Below are 14182 nucleotides of genomic sequence, written 5' to 3'. Positions count from 1 at the left end.
CAATTTTGAAAACTGGCTCTAGCCCATCACCCCCTTCAACAACCCCTGAAAAGGAAAAAAAAAAGTAAGAAATGCGCTATTTTTAATTTCTAAAAGTTTTAGATTAGTTATGAATTTCTGGAGAAAAGGGTTTTTTCACTAGTCAGCTCCTACCTTTTTCTCCACGCATTTCCTGGGGCTGGGAGCTTAAGGAAAGTGCACACACACACACACACACACACACACACACACACCAGTCCTTTGGAGTTCTTTAACCTAACAAGGCTTTGTGAACATACGAGTACAAAACTGGGATAACCCAAATATTATTTTAAATTTTTTTCAGGCACTTAAGCAAAACAACTACCATTTTTGAAGTTTATGTAACTTTTCCTTATAAATATAATCACATCCCGATTATACATCTACAATTACAAACGTTGATTTCTGGATTTTCTCACGCAAATAACCGTCTTGCTTTCCTCTTTCTTCCTGCCCCTAACTGGTCACCGAATTCGCCTTGAAATTTGAGCATTAATTGCTTTCTCTTGGCAATTAGAGCCAGGGTATTCTTTTCACGAGAGAACGACATCGTTTTACAATTTCCCATACTCCTTGGAATGGTTTCATGGAAAAGAAAGAAGTCAAATACGGCCCGGAATATTAACATATGTTTTCTTTACAATCGTCCAAACAGTTGGCAAGATGTTCAGAGGATTTTTTTAAAAATAGACAACTTACGTGAAATAAAAATTAAATTTATTAAATATCGCGATTCACTTGTTTTTAAAAGAAACATTTTTACTCCATCTGATATTTTCTTATGGCACATCATTAGAACAAGATTGTAAGAGTCCTAAGAGCCTAAAGTCAGGCTGGCTATTGCATGACAGTCAGAAATTACTTCATTTCACATAGATATATTCGTTTCATATAGATCTCAAAGTATTTACATCTTGTAACTTAATTTCTGACTCACTCGAGTTTGAAAGATCTGGACATTATAAAGGCAAACTAATTTTCTGCTGGAACGAAATGAGAAGATGAAAATTTTTAAAATGTGTTTTATTAGGTAAAGCCAGTAGGGACTCACTGCTAGCCCCTGAAATAAACCAGCCTGCTTCTGTTTACTTTCTCCATCTTTCGGAACCTTAAAATGAACATTGAAGGCACTGCAATTGGTAAGCACACACACCCCCCCAGCCGATGTTTGTGTGGAAGTTGTAGTCTCTTTCCCTCAAAGTGGAGGCTGTGGTGCTGAGGGCTGGCAGCGTGAGTTCGGGCGAGCTCCGAGCTCCGGGAACGTTAACTGGTAGATAAAGAGAGGGAGGCAGGAAGGGACCGGAGGGGCCACGGGGTCAGGGCGACGCGGGAGAGGACCACGGAGTACTCACAACGTCCCGTGTCTGCCGCCGCCTCTGTCCTGGTCCCGGTTCCAAAAGGAAATGTGGCTGTTTGGTGCAGGACCAGGAACGAACATCCAGGAAGTTGGCAAAATCACTAGCTAAACAATCAATAGAGAAAACACAATAAATTAAAAGACCATATTTTAGGTTGGGATTTTTTTTCCCCTCCAATAAAAAGAAAATGAGTCAAGGTGGGTGGGGGGCAAGAAGACATTTCAATTTTTTTTTTTCCCGTGACCTGAGCTGGGCCCCAGGTTAATCTAAGTTCAAATTGGATATTTGCTCTTCGGCATCCGCGTGCTGTCAAGGATCACTTGAATGACGGCAATAAATTTAGGCTTATCGCAAACCCCGAAATTCTCTGTGCGAACCCATCCGAGTTCCTGCCGCAGATCTGAAGTGAGTTTTCCTATGAAAATCCACTTTAAAACTCAGCGACCCCCACCCCTAATGCATGCCTTCAGTGACAGGAAATGTTAACCATTTTAAGCGTTTTATTTGCATTTGCTCCGAAGCTGAGGGAGTGAGGGGAGAAATGTACACGCAATGAGTGGCCGTGAAATGGAGATCGATGAAGTGAGCATGGACGTGTGTGTGTTTCGGAGCAATGGGGTGAGCATCCTGGGTCCTGAATTAGCCCCAGACGCGAGTGACTGCCCCTGGAATTCTCACAGGAGCAAGCAAAAGTCTGCACGCGGCAGTCGAGCCATATTTCAAATTCCCTCGTGTTGTTGATGAATTAAAAGGCAATGTCCTTCCACTTTGCTGCTGGGGAGTCGGAAAGAAAGCGCCCGTCTTGCGATGTTTGTGGTGCCGAGATGTGTTTTTGTGCGAGTTTTTCTCCCTGGGATCAAAAGGGGGGGAAAAGATTGTTCCCCCCAAATCAACTAAACACTGAAGCTCAGAAACACACGGAATGTGTATAACATTGTCCTTCAGAAATCCACCTCGAATTTTTTTAAAAGTTCTCTTTGATCAAAAGCCGACAGAGAATTGCATTTTTCTCCATTCTGTTGCATTTAACATGGACTAACACAGGGTGAGTTTAAACAAACAGATGGCCCAGGCATGAATGCTCCTTTCAGTCTGAGGAGCTGGAGGTGGGCTGGATCCATGGGGGGGGGGGGGGGGGAGGGGTGTGCAGTTGGGAGGATTAGTTAGGGAGAGGGGCGAAAAGCTGCAAAGCTTGGGGGGAAAGCTGAGACAAGAATAAACCCGCGACGAAAAAAAATTTTAACTACCTCTTCGCATTGAGCCTACAATCCTCTTGCCAGGGTGCAGCGTAACTGCCGAAATTCTTCTGCCTGAGAGATAAATGGCCTATTTTATTCAAGAGTGTCAAGTAGGGAAACAAAACAAAACAAAAACCCTTCCAAGTATATTTTCAGAAGATAAACTAATGCATGATGAGTGCTGGTAAGAGGGGCGCGCGGGGAGCAGGGGGGCCTCTCGGTGAGGAGTTCAGCGCAGGAGCCGAGCCCCAGCGCCCAGAGAGGAAATGGAGACAACGTGAGAAAGGCCAGTCCTGGCTGAGGGTCTTCAGGGGCATGGCCTCCCTGTGTGGACGCTCAGCCACGGACACATGGCCGTGAAATCCCGGCCCAGGAGGCACGTCGGAGGGCGCAGGAAGCTGGGCGCCAGCTCTGGGGCAGGTGGACACTTGGAGGTCCCTCCTGTGTGAGGTGCAGTTTACACTGTGTCTCCCCGCGTTGGAGAGCAGAGGTGCTGCCTGGGCTCTGTCCTCTTACCCCCGCCCCCATGATGAGTGGCCATGAACACACCCCTGCACCTCAGAGACCTTCCAGAACCCTGTGATCCACAGCATCCTCGCCACTGCCCCCAGCCCCGGGACAACGTCCCAGGTGTTAAAAGAGGTCCCCCAAGTCCCAGCCAATTGTTTGGACGGGTCTGTCACCCGGCTCTGGGGCCACGGGCTGATAAGACACAGAGTGCATGGCAGAGAACGGCCTGGGACAGCTTCAGCGTTTCCCTTTTCCCGCTCGCAGAGCAAGCAAAACCTCCCCTCCCTGCCCCTTCCCTCCCCAGCTCCAGGCCGGCGGCTGGGAGGAAGGGAAGAAAAAGTTACAGGTCATATAGAGTAATTTATTAGCGACGGCGCATGCCCCGGGAGAGTGCAGTTAATTAAAGGCCAGGCGCTTTCTGGAGGCTCAGAGCAGAGAAGAGGAGCCAGGACACTCGTTGCAAATGCTGGCAAGGCTGGGCTGCTGTGTGGAAATTTGGGAGGCCTCTGGCACCCCACAACCCAGCAGCCGCCCCACCCCACAAGCTCCCGTCGAGGTCCCTTCCTTTCCCGGCCGCCCGCTAGCGTGTGTACCTGGAGCTCACGGTTGCTCAGATTCCAGTTTTCCAACTACGTCGGGGCAGACACAGCCCCCAGCCTGGAGCTGGCAGGATCCTGACACCTGGGCCAAGGCCAGAGAGCCTGCAGGGGAGGAAAAGGAAGAACGTTCTAGAAGGCGAGAGCGCCCAGACCCTGGGCCCAGAAGGCAAGTGACATCCACTTTTTCTTTCCCTGGTCTTTCTCCAAAACACCAAAAATTAACCAGGAGAGGTATACGCATATGTGAAAAAACAATTTAGAGACTGCACACAATGCACACACACAAACACGACATTTTTTTAAAATTTATTTACTTTAAATACCAGGCTGTCTCTCCTTACTACGGCCTTTTCTCGCACTGTTCTCCCCCCTCTCTCACAGAGCTTCCCTCCTTAATGTAAACGAAGGCATTTCCCACAGCCCTTTTGCTGGAATGTTCTAAAATGCTAGCATCGACACATTTCTATTTCATTTTATTGCAGAAACGTTATTTTATGGCACGGAGTGTGTGGTGCGTGTGAGGAGCGGGCAGGGGAGGGGGGCCTGCTGCAGAAGGAGCCCCGCGGTGCCGTCGGCCTCCTATAAATCCTGGAAAGTGACAGTAGAGCTGGCAGGAGAATTTGGGAAACCAACAGACAAAATATACAGAGCAGCCCATAGGCCTCACCTTTACGAGGCAGGGAGCTTCTGGAATGGATGGGCCGGGACCTCCGAGGCCACTCATTAGGCACTTGATGAATTGGACGTGGGGCCCATTGCCCTCCTGGGGCAGAGAAATGCTCGAAAACCAAGTTTTATTAACCTAATAAAACGAAAGGGGGAAAAAAAAAGTCAGGAAAATTTCAGCTGGAAGAATAAATGCAGGGAACACAGTAAGTTAACCTACTTTTAATATATTTAGAACCGTTTTGGCAGCCAAGAGCAGTTCTCAAAAAGACCCCGCGATCCTAACGGCAGATTTGAGCCGACCGGCTAGCGGCACAGCAGCCGCCTAAAGATATCCAGCGAGGCCGCGTTTGCACGTCCTTAGGAACAAATGACAGGTCCGAACGCCTTCACCTCGTTGACACCAGAGCCAGGGAGCACAAGGAGGAGACATGGCAGAGTGATCGATGCCTCTGGGGCGAAGAGGCGTTTTAGAGAATGACATGGACGCTGCCCCCACCATCTGTGGCCACCAAAGGGAGCCATCAGCACCCGCATCTCAGAGCCCCCCCCCCCCCGCCCCCGGCCCCACTCATCCCCCCACACACATACACCCCGACGCGGCAGAGAATTCTGAACTAGAGCAAATCAGTCAGGCACAGGCCGACACAATAGGGCCCTTTTTATACACAAATGTCTTCGGGGACCCTCAAGCTTGGAGCGGGCGCCTGTGAGGTCTGTTTGAGAGCGGAGGCCAGCACAAGCCCGGCTTCTCGGCTCTCCCGGAAGACGTGCCCGCCGCCAGGAGCGGCGAGTGGCCAGTCCAGCGGGCCACTGCCGGGTGGGCCTCAGAGCACGCTTTGTCCGGGGACTTGGCCAGGCCACCGCTCACTTCGCTTGAACCCCCAGAAAGCAAGAGAGCTTTATTATCTCTGGATCCCAGAGGCCAAGGCTGCCGGCGGCTCGGAGCTCACACAGCCCCTGCCTGGGGAGGGAGGACACGTTTCGGCAACAGACGTGTCAGCGAGAAGGAGCAGAGCCGGGAGGGAGAGCTGCCTCCCGCCCATCCCCTTAGGGGCGCACCAGCTCCGAGCTGGCCTCTGGCACCGACACTCGTGTGACAACATGTCGACAGCAAATGCTTTGTAGACCAGAATTAACAAGCCCCCTGCACCCCAATCCGCAAGTCCTAAATCCAGGAGGGAGAGCTGGCCCTTCTCAGTGGCCAGCACATGCATCCCCATGGTCATTCCTTTTTTATAAAAGGATGTATATACACTAGCATTATTATATACACGTGCACTCAGATTATTCTCTACTCCTTTCCAAGCCAAGTTCTGGCCCTGACACACCCACACGGGGAAGGGAGTGGGGGAGGGGAGCATCCTGGCAGCCAGGGCCTGGATAATGGGATGTCGTTTGCATGCTCATCGGGCTGTCCAATTCCTAGGGTATTTTTACAGCTCTGATTCTCTAAGTTGATTTAAAATTTTATTCCCACAGGGGATTTTTTTAAAATATATTTTTATTGATTTCAGAGAGGAAGTGAGAGAGAGAGAAACATCAATGACGAAAAAGAATCATTGATTGACTACTTCCTGCATGCCCCACACTGGGGATCGAGCCTGTAATCCAGGCATGTGCCCTGACCGGGAATTGAACTGTGACCTCCTGGTTCATAGGTCAATACTCAACCACTGAGTCACAATGGCTGGGCCTTACAGGGGATTTTTTTAGGGCAGTGAGGCCCTTCTGCATGACACTGGATGGTGGGTATGTGACATCCTGCATTTGTCAAAGCACACAGAATGTGTGACACCAGGAGTAAACGCTCAGTAAACTATGGACTTTACTTAATCATCGTGCGCCAGTATGGCCTCGTCAATGGTACCCAATGCACCAACTCAAGATGCTAAAGCAGAAAACTGGGGCGCAGGAACTAGCTGGCGACTCTATTTCTGCTCAATTTTTCTGTAAACCTGAAACTGCTGGAAAAAGTGAAGTCTGCTAACAAAAGAAGCCTCATTACTGACGCAATAGAAGGAATCTTCCTTCGCCTGCTCTCTTCCCCGACTGATGTTTCCTGAGAAAGGAGAAAAATCCAAAACAAAATGAAACCCAAAGCCCTACCCATGCCCAGCTGTTTCCCGGCCCCACTGGAGGCCATTCTGTGCTGGTGCCGCCTGGGAGGACATGTGCTGAACCGTGTCCGCAGACAAAGGCAGCCTGGGGCTCCTGCCGCAGCCACGGTGCGAGAAGCCAGTATGCTCTTTTTATTTTAGATGTTTCTAATTCAATTTATTTATTTTTCATTTACATGATACAAGGTGGGGGGTCTGACCTGATATAAACATTAGTTAATTAAAATGTTCAATTACTCATTAAATAATTTTATTATTCTCCCCTTGATTTTTGCGTGATTTTTTTTTTAATTTCTTTATTGATTATTTTTGGTTTAACACTGATGTCCCATAGCACTGACAGCAGGGTATGGCCACTATAAATACTCTGAAAAGCTGCTCTCCTTTTGCAGCTGGTCTGATCCGACTCATAGACTAGTGGCCCGCTGCACAAATTCCGGCACATTGAAAGGAAATTAATTAGAAGAAATATTTTGATATTGCTATTCACCCTTTCTCTATAATAGAAGTGTCAACCAAATTCACGATCAACAATGACAGATGGAAACACACCTGTGCGATTGGCACCAGCGAGCACTTTATAGATGATAGATAGATAGATAGATAGATAAACTTGCTTAATTAGACCTGCTTTCTGATGTAGCTAAACCTTTCCCAGCCCAGTGAAGCACCCCAACTTCTCTGCCAGGTAATTGTCAGCAACACAGCAGTAAATATCAACACGAAGCAGATTATTATTGTAGATCTCACAGGGAGAACAAAGGGTAAAATATTTAACTGCAGCAGTGTTTGACTATATTTTGCACAGTGAGAAAACGTGAAGTCATTTTCAAGGTCCACCATTTCTTACTTCTTTTCAGTCGGGTCAAGTTTCTAAGCTTTCTCAATCTCCGTTTTCTGGCTGATGAAAAGAAAATAGGATTCCACCACCAAGTCTCCTATTTATCTACTCCAGGACTTCTGTGAGGATCAAGTGAGATGAGGCACGTGAAAACACTTCACAGACATTTGGTTAAAGTGTAAAATGTTTCCACCTGGCTATAAAGCAAGTCGTGTTCCTTGGCTGAAGAAACTGCAAGGAGGCCAGTCGCTAGGGAGAGGAAGCTAGACGTTGCTACGTGACGCCATTACCTGGATGGACACTTAGCATACTAGCCTTTTATATATAGAGGCGTAAGAACATCCATTGGGATTTCCAGGATCACTCTGCCCCTGACCTTCGAGGCCAGAGAAGGGTTGAGCCTGCAGATCCAAAACCCAGCCCAGGTTACAGCAGCGGAAGCACCTTGGGGTGTAGACTCTGAGGTGGTGGCTGACCTGGGGAGCCTTGTGCCTCAATGGGGCCCCACTGCCAGCCTTTGCCAAAGATGGGCTCTGGAGAGAGAGAGAGAGAGAGAGAAAGAGAGAGAGAGAGAGAGAGAGAAAGGTTTGTAACCAAAAATGCAGCCATTCACCCAGCGTCCTCATGGGCACTGACATCTGCAGCCAGGGCCACGGTGTCAGCTCTGTCCTGCAGCCCCTGTGGCGCCACTAGGTGGCGATGGGACCAGCTCCAGTCCCGCCCTTTGGCCCCTCTGCAGCAACTTCTCAAGGGGGTGTCCCATGATCTCAACAGGGCATACAGAAGAAGACGCCGTGAATATGCTGACAACACGGGCTTTAGTTCTGCCCAGAGTGTGCAGTGTGGCCCTACTGTGCCCCCTGTAACCCAGCCAGCCAAATGCAAGGGAGCAATCCAGTCTGACACCCCCCCAAAGGAAGGGGCAATGAGGGGCTCCAAGCACTGGGGTTTGAGGCGTCAGACCCAGTGACATGAAGAGTGACCCCCTCTTGCCCCTTGCTACCAGAGAGCACAGCCAGTTTCCAAATCCCTAAACATGGCCCAGTCCTTAAAATCATAGTTACTTTACAGGGTTGAGAGGGCTGAGGAAAGAGAGCATATCTGGCAGAAAACACAGGCTCTAACAACAAAGGGCCTCATTAATATTCAAGGAGGCTGCGGGCCCTGGGGAGGGGCACCAGGCCAGGTGGGCGAGGTGGAGAGGACGCCCAGGCACACTGGGCTCCCCCCATTCCCATCCTTCCTCAGAGGCATTCTCTAGACCAAGCCACAGGCGTTTTTATGGCACTTGGTAAGTGGTGGTTGGCACTGAAAAATAAGCTTCAGCTAGTACGAGCCATAAGCAAGTAATAATTGTCAGAGTTGATGTTTATAGGGTGCTTCCGACAGGTTGTTTCACTACCTCACACATGTTAACACGGATCACCTGCCACATTCTCCCAGGCCCTTCTGAGGGAGCTGCCAGCGTCGTGCCCATTTTACAGAACAGAAAGTTGAGTCACAGCAGCTGTAGTGCTGGTAAGTGACTGAGCTGGGATCTGAAGCTCACAGCCATGCCCTTGTCTCTACCTGCCTCTTGTCACCCAGGCCACGGTAGGCACTGCCTCTTGCTAAGGCTGCTTATAAAACCCAAGATCTGAGGGAAATAAGTTTCACTCCCCGGGTTTCTTCACCAGAACTGCTTCAGGAAACAGGAAGCTCAAGGAGAAACGTTGGGACCAAAGGAGTCATGAAAACGGGCTCAGCTGCACCAAGTCACGTGGGGGCTGGTCTCCTGCGTGGGCTTGAGGATGAAGGAATGCTCCCCCCGGGGAGGGGAAGGGAGGGCTGTCGCCTCTCCGTGGGGGCACTTCTGTGAGACAACGGACTACTTTCCAGCACAACCCGTGAGAAGTTGTGCAAAATAAGAAGGCTGTGGGGAGATAGGTGTGGACCCTCCCAGGGCCACAGCCCTGCAGAGCAAAGAGGTGGGACCATCGCAGAATCAAATTTTCTTCTTGTCCAACTAACCCTCCCCCTTCCAAATTATCAGCCAGATGAATGTGATCAACCATGAAACAGCTTTCCCTCTCATGGTTTGGGTTACTCTCCCTTCTTTTCATAGGAATAAGTATTTCTTTGCCTCTCCCCTGATTTGGGATATTTTTTTCCCTTGCTTCTCCGCTCTCCCAGCTCCAGCCCCACCTGCAGGAGGGAGGCGGGGCCTGTTGGCAGGAATTCTCCCACACCTTCCCCTGACTGTTCCCACCCTTCCACAGGGCTAGCAAGTATTTCTTGTTTTCAAACGGCTCAACACCTTGGGCCTGACTCACTAACACGCCACACGTGCACGACCCCGGCACGTGCAGGCCTCCAATACTGCATTAGGAGCAGCACACCAGTCAAGACCTGGGATGTGCCCAGCCATCCGACATCCCCTCATAGTAAAACCCAGTGGCGTCCGGCCCTGTGTGCTCCGCATACAGCGTCCTGTGGTGTCAGTGCACCTGGTGCTTCTTGTTGGTGGAAGTTGGATTCTTTTGTGTCAGACTGCAGGGTCAAATTTGATACGCATTTTGAATTTCCAAATTTTCTTGCACCAACTTGCAGCAACTTACACGACCACAGCAATTTACGGATGGCCATTTCCCCTGGCATTAGCCAGCAGAGGTGCTGCCCATCTTTGGTATTTCTTGTCCATCTAAACCAGCCCCAACTTCAGATCTGTCATGTCTGAGCCAGAGGAGGCACATATTACCCCCTTGGGTTGGCCTTGTCTCGACTCCCTTCCCAGTCACATGTGGGAGATCCCAGTGGCCAAAGCAAGGCTCCTGGGTAAGGAGTTCCATGAACAGGGCGCGTGTTTATCTGCCCCACCCCCCTCGTTCCACAGAGACTTAAAGTGGTTGGACATCTTCTGAGGATGCCTCTGATTGGGCCCTTTCATCTATGTCCAAATCCTCCGGTCAGCCCATGAGCTGGCTCCTTTTGTCCCCAAGGCCCTGGTCACTTCCACCTACAGTTGCAGGTAACAGGTATGCCAGGGGCGGAATACAGCAAGTCCTCACTGAACCTCGCTGATGAGTTCCTGTAAACTGTGACTTCAAGTGAAACGACGTACAACAAAACCAATTCTGTCATACGCCAATCGACATGAATAAGAGCTAAGTTCCTGCAGCATATTTCTGGTCACAGAAACATCACCAAACTTCCAAATAAAGACCCCAAAGCACTTCTAATATTAAGCATTGAAATAAATGTGAGCTACACATACATTTAAGAAAGATGAATAGAAACAAGTCAGATCATTATTTTCCTTTATTTCAGTTCAGGGTCCTAGGTGGCCAGAGCCTATCCCAGCAGCTCAGGGTGCAAGGTGGGCCCCATGCTGGACAGGATGCCCTCCCACTGCGGGGCACACTCATACCCACCCTCACTCAGTCGGCAACAGTGCAGACACACCAATGCACCGAACGTGCACATCTTTGGGGTAAGGGAGGAAACAGAACACCTGGAAAACCATGCAACATGGGGAGAACGTGCACACTCCACACGCAGTGGCCGCAGCTGGGGTCAGCTTTTTTCTCATCAAACCCATGTTGAATGAAACAACATTATTTGAGAACCTACTACACACACACACACACACACACACAGACACACACACACACACTGTACACACAGGAAACATGACCTGTGGTTAAATGTGTGTGTGCATACATAGAGGAAAAATAATAAACTCTACTGTAAGTCAGTATTTCTTGAGCAAGGCTCCCAAGATATGAACGTTCCAGAAAATGTTATGCCTTAAATAAAACGTTCCATGGTTAGTTAAATTTGGAAAACGCTGCTTCCTCCGACCCTCTCGATGCTTTGCACTGGGTCAAAAGTTCTGAGAAGTCTCGCTAGAACGTACCTGTTCCACTATGTTCGAGTCAGCATCTCCAGCACCTACTGAGCTGTTGGACTTTTTGCTGGTCTGCACGCATTCGCTTCAGATGCAACAAGATGCTTCGCGTCTAGCACATGCTACACACGGGAGCAAACCAGCCCATCTCCTGCCCTCCCGGAGCTCTGTCCAGTGACAGAAATAGATATCAACAAAGTCATCCCACAGACGTAAAGCTGCAGCTGCAGTCAGTGAGGAAACTGGTTGGGTGGCGTGTTGTGAAACCTGAACTAGTCAGAGCTGATCTGGCCTGAGGAACCCCGGCCGGCGTCCCTGCTGAGGAAGCAGCGTTGTTGAGTGCGAAGTGATGTCCCGGGGGACATCGAAGGAGGAGATGGCAACTACTGCAGCCGAGGAGAGCATTATGAGCAGAAAACACCGCAGGAGCTCAGGAGCTTGGAAGGAGGGAACACAGCAGATATGAGGACCAACAGAGGCCAGGGCAATGGAAACAGGAATCGGGGACAAGTTTGGTTGGAGAGGTGGCTGGAAAGGAGAGGGGGAAGATCACGGGATTTTTATCTACCCTACTGACCATTTTGTGCATTACCCTGTTAAAGCCCTCAGCCCAAGTCCACTAGACACACAGCGACAGGCAACCAATGAGCCAGGGGGACACAACCAGGGCATCCCCAACTGCGGAGTCAGGAAAGGATACTTGTAGGGTTTCCTGGGACATGAGTCAGCCTCAGGATGGTCTGGGCAGGGATAGGTTGGAATTTGTGAGCTATACAGGTGACTGGAAGAGATGGGGGTAGCACGGATCGGGGCATGATGCTTTGTCAGGCTTGCATTTGGTGGAAGAAGGCTAGGTGACAAATATATTTACAACTAATGGGTAGATGTTCTGAACTGCTTAATCGAGCTCTCCTGCTTGTCTCCTCCACTGGAGTATATTTTACTGTGAAACAACCATTGCGAATTGTAGTGGCTTAAAACAATGATGATTATTTTGCTCATGAATCTGCAATTTGGGCAAAGATCAGCTAGTGTCTACCCCACTCCCCCTACCAGGTGGGCAGGCTCGCAGGCGGGGGCCGGCATCATCACCGGGCCCACGGGCCAGCTGGTCAGTGGCTGGGCTGCCCCTCAGAACATCTGCATGTGGCCTCGCCATGTAGCCTGGGCTTAACTGCACCATGAGAGATCTCAAAGCCGAGTGTCTGAGGAAGCGTACCCAGTGAAATGGCATCACCTCTTCTCGCCAACACCCCGAAGTGTGTGGCCGCCACCTTCTTTCCACTGGGGCTGTCACCAACACCAGCCACATTCCAGGGAGGAAAGTGAGATTCCACCTTTTCCTTTCAGACCACCACAGTGGAAAAGCAGGGAAGAAGGACGAGGACGCACATGATTCAATTTGCATTTTGGAAAGATCATTCTGGTTGCTGTGTGGAGAATGGATCTGAAGGGAGAGGAGGGTGTATGTGGGGAGAGCAGGTGGGCCCTAGTTTCCCGTTTGGTGTTAGCAACATGAATACTAAGTGAAATTGTGTTCACGTGATTAGCTTTTGGAGTGGAAGCCACCTAGCCCATCCAATCACCAGGGTATTGCTTTCCCTGTGTTATAACAGAGAGGAAGGTGGCCAGGTTACACTCAGGGTAAGTGGAAGCTGACAATGCATGCAGCCGAGGATTCTGTCCAGAGTTGCTTCTGACCTGCCCCAATTTGGGTCTTACTAGAATGTTCTAAAGGTCATTCCGGAACATTTTTGTTATAGCCAAGTGCACTCTGTGTTTGCTTAGTCCACTTCTAAGTCTTTGGGTGCCATGGTATCCAAGAAAAACTCAATGCCAGGTTTCAACTCATTTCACTGAAATTGTCGTCATGCCTGTTTCTGGGCTGTACTGAGAGCTCTTCGCGCGCTCCCCTCTGACCCAGGAGTGTTCCGTGCCAGCTTCTGGTTCCAAAGCGCAGGATCCTGCCGAGAGCCACGCAGCCCGGCCAGGTCCTGTGGCTTCAGCAGTTGGGTGAGGGTACTGAGCCCATTTCCAGAGGAGCTGCAGCTCTCTTCCTTCCCTACCAATAAGACACCCTTTTGACCACTGGTTTAGCCACCCTTTAATTTAGATAAAAGAAAAATCCTGTTTCCCAGGAGACAGCAGATGGTCCCTTCACAGGCTGTGGAAGTCTATGTAATTCGGCAATAACTGAGCTCACAGGCGCACTGTGGGGCCGTGTCCGGCCAGTGAGAAGTGACGAGGCCCTCCATCGTGCAATCAGATACTGTGATCAGAAGGAAGACCATAGCTGTGCCCAGAAGCTTGTGTGTAACTGTCCCAGGACACTGGCTCTCAGGAGACCAGCACATAGAAGCCTCCAACAGAACATGTGTTTGCTCCCTTGGGCATGACCTGCATTTGACTTCAAGCTCCTGTTTCAGCTCAGCTATAATGAAGGCTCCTAGGGCCAACACAGACCAAAACACAAGAGACTAGCGCCAGCACGGAACAGTCAGATTCCCCTGGCATTTTCCATCTGGCTCCCTGTGCTGGGACGGAGAGTCAGAGGCTGCCAGCCTTCTCCACCCACTAATACCTCCACCCAGAGCCTACCCCTGGGCACTAGCAACTGCCCTGTCCTCTAGCATCAGAAAGCCAGCCCAGGGATTGTCTCAAAATTCACATCTCCCCCTGATCATGAGTAGACTCTGTTTCCCTGGACCATTGTCCTGCTAGGGTGAGGAAACAGGAGTTACCGCACCTCCCTAAGTGAAACGTTCCATTGGCTGCAGGATAAGGCGATCTCAGAGTGCGCCACTCCAAAATCTCCTACGCAATCCTGCTGTTAATTACCCGGTCCTCTCGGCCATACCTTACCGGGCCAGCCCTCTGAAAGGCTGGGCTCACACAGGATGACAATCTGCACGTGGGATACATTTTGAAGCAAGGGGCCTTTCA

At 50.0% G+C, this 14182-nt stretch overlaps 1 long non-coding RNA gene across 1 annotated transcript; it reads right to left on the bottom strand.

Moving 5' to 3' along the window:
• Positions 1-1026: 1026 nt before the first annotated feature.
• Positions 1027-3824, bottom strand: LOC118674872. Its single transcript, XR_004973732.1, has 3 exons — positions 3721-3824; positions 2627-2689; positions 1027-1483 (listed from the first exon to the last, which is right to left on the bottom strand). It is a non-coding gene; the product is annotated as an uncharacterized LOC118674872 (long non-coding RNA).
• Positions 3825-14182: the final 10358 nt, after the last annotated feature.

The sequence above is a fragment of the Myotis myotis genome, unplaced genomic scaffold, assembly GCF_014108235.1.
Source record: "Myotis myotis isolate mMyoMyo1 unplaced genomic scaffold, mMyoMyo1.p scaffold_m19_p_19, whole genome shotgun sequence".
Lineage (NCBI taxonomy): Eukaryota > Metazoa > Chordata > Mammalia > Chiroptera > Vespertilionidae > Myotis > Myotis myotis.
This window is presented reverse-complemented; position numbering and strand designations above follow the sequence as displayed.